We start from the raw sequence: 5,849 nt of genomic DNA on the forward strand, positions 1-5,849 counted from the left end.
TGAATGGGCATATTCGAGATTCCTGTGGATTGGCTACCACAGAAGATCCTACGATCATATTCGAGGATAATGCAGCGTGCATTGAGCAAATGAAGACGGGCTTCATTAAAGGTGACAACACCAAGCATATAGCTCCAAAGTTTTTCTTCAATCAGCAACAACAAGAGCTCAAACAAATAATGATCCAGCAGATCAGAAGTCAGGATAATTGCACTGATTTATTTACCAAGTCATTACCTAAAGTAACTTTTGAAAAGCATCTTAAGGCTATTGGCCTACGTAGATTATCTGAGCTCGCTCCCTTATAGACATCAGGGGGAGTTAACTTGAGGGGGAGTACCCTGTAGGTACTCAGTATCCAGAAGATACCTAGATGCCCTGTTGTACTCTTTTTCCTTTTTGCGGGATTTATTTTCCCACAGGGTTTTTGGTTACATGCTAAGGTTTTAACGAGGCTACAACAAAAAGTACATATTAGGACACTTCAATAGGGACACTTTATTTTAAATGCCCCTCAAATTTATTATATTAGGACAGTTAAGAAATTGTGTCCCAATTAAAAACTTATTGGGACACTGCGCAGTTTTATCTCAATTTAATTTTAAATATTTTTATTTATTGGCAGACGGTTCTCTTTATTCTATATTTTCCCCAACCCTAGCCCCTTTCAATCTATTCACCGTTCACTCCCCTTTTCAGCACTCAACACAGAGAGTTGTTTTCCCTCTCAAGCTTTCACGCCACCATGAGTTCTCGGATGAAGAAGGGGAGTACCCTTTTGAAGGTAATATTCTTTCTTCTTTCTTTTTCATTTAAGGCGATTTATTATTATTGTAGTGGTAATTTTTATTAAAATTGTTTATCCCATTCAAAAAATTAAACCCCTAATCCTATTATTTGTAACTGTAAAGTTGAATATGTATTTGCATATATACATTGAAAAACGAAATCGAAATACCGGGGAAATTGGTTCTACAACAATTATCTCTGATTGGGGGGTTTTTGGTCGCGATGATAAGTTTTTATTTTTATTATATTTGTTTTTGTGCAGGACAAGCTAAACCTCAAATTGATTTATTGGGTTGGTGTTCTGGATTGTGAAGTACAAAGTCTGTATCCTTATTTTCTTCCTCTGTAAATGTCCTATTTTTTAAGTGTGCTTCTTCACATTTGATTTAGGGAGAACTTCATGAAGGGTTGGAGCTTGGTGTAAGGTTTTCCGAATTCTGATGGTGGATTTAACAAAGTCGTACTCTATATTGTATATTCGGAAGAGAATAAGAATCTATCTGAAAAATATCAAAAACTGAACAGTCAAGATAATCCAGGTATTGAATTATCTGTTGTACTCAATGCCTTGAAAGATGTTCGTGATCATTTAGTGTTACTCAGTAGTTTGTTAAACTTGCTCGTTTGTCTCTATGTTCTATGAATTATATGTTCTGCGAGAGCACAATTTTGAGGCTTTTCACTAAGACTATAAACACTGCAAGAGATAATTAAGTATTTATATTTGCTTTTTTTTTTTTTATCACCTTAATGATCTTGTTTGCAATATTGAGTTGAGTTATCTTCCCTTTTCTTTTGTCTATTTTTTTTAGCAGGTCGCAAGGGTAAACCTCAAATTGATTTGTTTTGTAAGAGTTCTTGGTTTATGTGTTATCAAGCAAGAAGTGTTCTTCATTTCTTTCATCTATAATTGTCCCGATTTTCTAGAATGTATTTTTTTATTCTTTTTAATATTTGATCATAGAAAATTCGTTAAGGGAGAAAGATGATAGATTGGCGAATGTTAAGAATGGCCTGATAAAGAACTTCAAGGATTGGAAACTTGAAGAGAATAACAAGTTATCCGAGAAATACGAACAAAACCTTCAATGAAGACAATCCAGGTGTTATTTTTTTTTCAATTTTAGTTTTTGGCAATGTAAATCTATGTGTTGTATGTTCTTTAGGGGCAATATGCTATTAGTGACGAGACAAGAAATTCGATTAGAGTTTTATTAATCTTCTTTCATGCCTTGTTCATATTCTTCTGTGTTAATTTTTGTTTCTCTTTGAAGTGCATGTCTATATATTTTTTAAGCTTTTCTGAGTTTTTGGCTCTTATGAATGTTAAAAATACTATTTGAGAGATTTTATGTTTTGTATTTGTGGATGTTATTACTGATAGTAATAATAGTATTGTACTTATAACTTGATTTCTTGCTACTAATTGATGTATATTATTGTGCATTCATGCAGATTCATGCAGGTTATTTTGGATGACGAGATTAATTGTTGATGCCGGCTAAAAAACGATGAGAGCTAAATTTATGCCACTGGATTTTATTCAAGACATTTTCTCATTATTTTTTAGAAAACTAGTGTTAAGTTCTAGATGTGATAATTTTGTATTTTAAGACATGATTTGATTATTGAGAGATTCATGGTAGCAAAGTGTTACGTGATTAAATACAGTTGAAAATTGTGATGAATGAAAATTGAGAATGTTTCTTTTATTTGATTTTTTATTTATAATTTTATTGTGTATGTAATTTTAGTATAGAAATATTGTAGAAACAAATACAATATTTAAATTTTAATGGCAAAATGATTTTGTGCAAAAAATGTCATATTTTCATAGGGCATATATTTGTGTCTCCAAAATACTCTAATGGGACACAAATAATTATCTCGAGAACAAAGATTTATTGGGGCATATTATAAGTGTCCCACGATCTATTGCGACACGCAACTATGCGACATATATCTTATTTGCCCCTAAAAGTATAAGTGTCCCAAAATGGTATATATTGGGACACTAACATGTGTCCTAATAAATGATTTTTGCTGTAGTGAGGCAATATATGCTGATTGGAAAGATTGTGCGTTGTACTCTTTTTCCTAACCGAGGTTGTTTTTTCCCACTGGGTTTTATTACTCGGAAGGTTTTAATGAGGCGACATGAAATGCACAATAGTGGTTTTGATAGGAATCCCCAAGGGGGAGTGTTGTAAATAATATGTGTGTGTGGGGTTTCCTAACATAACCACCCAACTCCCCACTAGATCACTAACCTACCCCATGTCTTCCCATTATGTGTTAGTGGTAGAGTAACCTCTTTTGTAACTTCTCTTGTAACTCCCGGTGGTTTTTCACCTATATAATGGAATTCTCCCTCCCCCATATTTAGTTAATCTCTCTACGGATTTTTGTCTTTGCATTCTCTCTGTATCTTTTATTACTGTTGTCATACTTTATTTTCCACAATCATCAAACCGAAGAGCAATATCATTAGGGCGATTTACAACAAAATTAACATTAAATAATAAGATTATGTCAAATAGGAAGAAGGGTATAATCGGGAAATTCTATTAATTTTTATTAATTAAAAATATTTTGGATTTAACTTAAAAATTAAAAAAAAAAATTGGACTCATTGTAATTGAAGGAGGATGAGGCTAATAAAGGGGTTTGTCAAATAATCCCATATATAAAGAAAACCATTAAAAAATAAATAAATAAATAAAGGAAAAATAAAAACTGAAATAGCGACCATATGGGGAGATATTAAGGGGATTTGCATTTATCAGTATAATTTTTTTTTTTTAATTTATTGAAATAATTAATTGGGGCATGCATATAAGGTATTTTGGGTTGATTGGGTTTAACAAATAACAAGTTAAGAATTGGATTTATCAAGTAGAAATTGAAAAGGGGGTTTTATATACATAGAGAGAGACGCGGAGAATAGACACACACGTATGCCTAGGTCTCTAACTTATCAAGACAAATCCCTCTTAGATTCTGTTGAGGTTTTTGATTAATTTTTTATTACTTTCTGGATTTTTAAGATGGTGGCAATACCTCGAGTTGCGGGGTACGAATATGAATACGAATTCTCAATCAAGGAAGAACTAGTTTCAAAGTACAATCACAAATTGATTCATCAACGTCCAAATCTAATCATCGAGATTAGAACCAGCTTCATCATCAACACAATCAACGGTGGAGATGAACTTAATGACTCAGAGCTACTAAATACCGTGATCCATCGTCACGATGGGAATTATTATCTATTCGATCGCATGATTTGTTCAAGATTGAAGGAGTATTGGATGACTAACAATGAAATATTCAAGTTTGTGACTGACGCAACTGAGTTCAGCAAAACGGAGAGCCCGTTTTTGCAGCTAGGCAGCGGGCCCTCAGAGCTGAAAACTTGTTCCCGTATTTTGAGACCCCGTATCCGTTCCATCTTGTTTCTGATCTTGTAGGTTTTTTGCGAGTGCTAAAGAGGACTAGGGTTGGAGATATCGATGGTGGATTCGCAAAATGATAAGTATTTGCGGTATTTGTTCGCGGGGCCCGTTTATAGGGTGTGAAGTATCGGTGGTGAGTACGTGCGGCCATGCATTGCATTCGCACTGCTACGCTCGATGGTTGTTGAATGGCAATAGACTTTGCCCTTCGTGCAGTTCACTAGCATATGATCCTAATTGGAATTATGCGAATTGGAATTATGGTGATGTTTATTGGTATGCACATGAATATGTATAATTAGTCGACCAATATTTTTAATTTATTTATTTCTTAATTTCCAGGAATTGGACCTCAATTTGTCTTGCATGATTATGATTTTTAACTTATATATTTACTTGTCATGATTATGCTTTAATTTGTGCTTTGTAAATGCTATGTGATACTTTAAATACTATTCATAAATTAAAAAAGAAAACGAAAGAAAGAAAATGAGGATGTTTGTTGAGGGCAACTCCCAGGTAATCTTTTGAAGAGATTTGTGTTGAATGGTTTTTTGGGGAAAAGGGGAATGGACCAAATTGCCCCTCATTGGCCGGACCTCTTTTGCAATTGTCGATGCCGGTAGCTAATCGGAGCCAGTATATTTCTCAAATTCCTATTATAAACAAGATTATTCGATTCTTTACTATTCTAGTTTTGGTTATCTGTTGTCTTAATTCACACTTGAATATAATATGCTGAATAATTGCTTATCGAAACTCGAAGTTGTGTTTTTCTTTTTTTCTTTTTTTCTTCTTTTTCTTTTTCTCGGCAGCAAATGAATAGACCTTTTTAATGTCTTCTCAATCTCGTGTACATCGTAGCAAATGTGATTGATTAAGAAAACAAAATTGTATTTGCTTCTTAGGAACTCAGCAAAATGCTGATCTCTCTCTCTCTCTCTCTCTCTCTCTCTCTCTCTCTCTCTCTCTCTCTCTCTCTCTCACACACACACACACACAATCAGATTGCTGGAAAACTTAATAAAATAATTAGAGATATGGATGTTTTTTGAACTTGGTAAACAATTGAGCAGGACCTTTGGCGATGCAGAGACGAAGAACAAGTATCATATTTCTTTTTTTCGGGGGGGGGGGGGGGGGGGGGGGGGGGGGGGGGTGGGGGGGGGGGGGGGGAGAAACGAGATATTATACGAAATGGACTCATTTGCGAATTATGTGCAGACAAAGACAGTGGTTTTACCCTTCGAACTCAACTCCTATATATGCCCGTCCGATAGACTTGCTATTTGTTTTTTTGTTTGATGATGTACTGTTAAGTGTATATTTTTACACTTTATCGTATCTTTTTATTTGAGCTTTTGGTGTAATTTAACGATAATTGGTGCTTAAAAAGTTGATTTATTGTATTTTAGGTACAAATTGAAGAATTGGAAAAGTATGGGGTCAAAACTGTAATTTTGGAGAAAATATGGGCCAAAAGTGAAAAAAATCAAAATTCTGAAGAAACAAGGCTCGGACCCCCGTCCCTGTTTTAGTGCAAATTATGGGACCCCCGTCCGAGACTCCGAAATTGCGCAGTAAAGGGATTTTAATTGCACAAGG

General features: G+C 34.4%; 1 long non-coding RNA gene across 2 annotated transcripts; it reads left to right on the forward strand.

Annotated features, from left to right (window-relative positions):
- Positions 1–565: 565 nt before the first annotated feature.
- LOC148769167 (uncharacterized) lies at positions 566–2,501 on the forward strand. 2 transcript variants are annotated; one of them, XR_016032032.1, is made up of 4 exons: positions 566–784; positions 1,052–1,109; positions 1,180–1,892; positions 2,255–2,501. It is a non-coding gene; the product is annotated as an uncharacterized LOC148769167 (long non-coding RNA). The 2 variants fall into 2 exon arrangements; XR_016032031.1 differs by having other exon boundaries at positions 1,052–1,892; positions 2,245–2,501.
- Positions 2,502–5,849: the final 3,348 nt, after the last annotated feature.

Source organism: Erythranthe guttata, chromosome 7 (assembly GCF_056151865.1).
Source record: "Erythranthe guttata isolate IM_541 chromosome 7, IM_541, whole genome shotgun sequence".
In the NCBI taxonomy this organism is placed as follows: domain Eukaryota; kingdom Viridiplantae; phylum Streptophyta; class Magnoliopsida; order Lamiales; family Phrymaceae; genus Erythranthe; species Erythranthe guttata.